The sequence below is a fragment of the Octodon degus genome, unplaced genomic scaffold (genome assembly GCF_000260255.1).
Source record: "Octodon degus isolate 3935 unplaced genomic scaffold, OctDeg1.0 scaffold00095, whole genome shotgun sequence".
In the NCBI taxonomy this organism is placed as follows: domain Eukaryota; kingdom Metazoa; phylum Chordata; class Mammalia; order Rodentia; family Octodontidae; genus Octodon; species Octodon degus.
The window spans coordinates 8,009,368-8,012,101 of record NW_004524671.1 but is presented as its reverse complement, the minus strand read 5'-3'; positions in this window follow the sequence as shown (position 1 = coordinate 8,012,101).

Below are 2,734 nucleotides of genomic sequence, written 5' to 3'. Positions count from 1 at the left end.
TATATATATATATATATATGAATTAAACCAAGAAAGATATAATCATAACAGAATCATCACTTCTATAACTGATCACTTGGTCATAGCTGATATTTATACCTACTTTTCTTTCTACTATTTTTTAATTCCTTTGGCCTCCAGCAAGTACCTCAGTGGGTCTTCATTTTTATCTGGTAGTATGAACCATGCCTTTATTCCTGGAGGTATGGAGGGTCTGGGCCATTGGTCATTCTGTCTGGATTGAGCTCTAGATAATAGGAAATAATGATGATGATGATGATGATGATGATGATGATGATGATAATAGAATACACTGTAAGTCTTCTCCTGCACTCCAAATATACTATTCCTCAACTCCACTGTGGACCATTAATCAAATTTTCCCTTGGTAGTCTGGACTAATCTCCTACAAACACTATCTCCCTCTTTAGTCTCCTGACTCAGGCACATGAAGAACCTAAAATGACCATGGGAAGTTCTAACTTTGGTTTAATGGGATTATTAATATACTTCTTTGTATGAAGCCTTTACCCCTCTGGAGCTAAGACTTCCAGGACAGCAGTGTGTAAGGTTATGGAGACAGAAAACAAAAATTTTGCTGGTAGATTATTAGGGATAATGGTGAGGAATACTATTCTTAATTCTACCCCTTGATTCTTGGACCTATCACTCCTAGCTACAGGAGAAATAGTACCATATATTGTACTCTGATTCAGAGTCTAAAAGTCCTCTGGAGAAAACTGCACCAGCTCTGCAAGGTATTGTTATCTATCTGATACTGTAACTACATTTTCAAAAGTCACTGTACCACTCTATCTATCCATGTGTTTCTAGATGGTGGGAATAAGGCAAGTCCCATGAATTCCATGAACATGAATACATGGCTGCATTTCCTTGGCTGTGAAGTACATTCCCTGGTCTGAATCAATGTTCTGTAGAATGATGGTGGATGAGGCATTCTTTAAGTTCACAGGTGGTAGTTTTGGCAGAAGAAATTAAGCACTGAGAAGGCAAATCTATAAGCAGTAAAAGTGTCTATTTCAGTAAGGCAAAAGCTCTGTCTCTTCTGTGGTGGGAATGATCCAGTATATTCCACCTGGCATCAGGATGTAGGCAGATTAACCTGGGGAATAGTGGTAACTCAGGGGCTCAGTATTGGTCTCTGCTACTCGCTGATGAGGGTACTTAGAAGTTGCTTCAGCCAGATCATACTTGCAGGCAGAAGTCCATGTTGCTGAGCCTATGAATAACTTTCATCCTTGCCACATGCCTACTTGATAGGCAATAACAGGACAATAAAAGAAGCAGCTGAGAAAAGAAGTTGACTATTACACACAGAAAAGTCATCCTATCCACGTGATTATTAACATTGTCTTCTCTGGAGGTCACATTTTGGTGTCTTTATGTAGTTCAAAAATATCTTCACTTACCTAGAGAGGACTGTCCACATAGATTTTCCTAAATTTCTTTGTCACCAATTTTTCAATCATGTTCCTTCCATGCAGATCATCGCTACAGCCCATGAATAGGTATAGTCACACATACGCCACTTTTTCTTCAAATTCAAATGTATGCTCAGGTGCACTACCTAATGTTCTGCCCACTGTGAAGATTTCCCTTAATCACTGCCTTCAGGGATGTTCTGGAAAGGGATTCTGTCCTGAAAAAGTGTCCTTTTTCAAGTGGTGCCTGAGTGATATGCAGAGCCATCTATAATGAGGCCCTTGTCTTCTCTTCCTGTCAACAGATGATAGGGTACACTCCATGGGACCTTAGGTGCATGCCAGGCAGCAGAGGCAGTAGAGCAGGACAAGGAAATACAGGCATTTGGGTAACTTCTTCATGTAACCCACTTGTACCTTTAGGTCCTGCTTGGGTATAATCACATATATACATTTCTATCTAATAATGGACTAATTTTTTCCATAATTTTATTGATAAACAAATAGCAATGAGACAGTTTCAAATCAAATTGGTAGGACAGTTTCAATAATTAACACATTGCATACCTTCTTCCCAGTGGTTAGTTGCTGTACAAGATGTGGACATGATATCCTATCTAAAAACATCATTAGAACAAATCACTCTATTCATTAAGAGAACGTAACTATATATCTATCCTAACCACTTTGAATACACAGACACAAAATGGACATTTATCTGTATACCCCTTTTTTTGGTTTAGTTCCGTTATTTCAATATTATAGGTGTGTTAACTCAGCAAAATAATCTAAAAGAGTTCAGTAGTCCATAATAGTATTGGGTCTTCTGTTTAACTGGCAATGTGGAAGATCCAATACTATTATTGGTCTACCCTTGGAAGGCTGGGGCCAAAATGTTGGCTTTCCTTGTAGCCCTCCTTTTTCATCTAATTTTGGTCTGCATACTTAGGTTGATAACCATTCAAAAGACAAGCTTATTGTTATTACCATACAACTTAGGCTGTTAATCTTAACCTCACTATTTGTCTGCATATCAAACATTTTAGGCATAAAATGGAACAGGTATTTTTCATCAAGTATTGATATGTTGAACTTTAAGTCCCTACAGAATATGATTAAAAAGACATTTAAAAATTAGAATATATTTTAAAAATAGGCATAAAGAATTATATACTTCTTATATTTACACATAAGTCCAAAAATCTCACCATATACAATCTTGAAGCAGGACAGTCCCACAATATTCCTTTTCCTGTCTTTCGCTTTCATTCACCACCGCCTTCTTTTTGAAC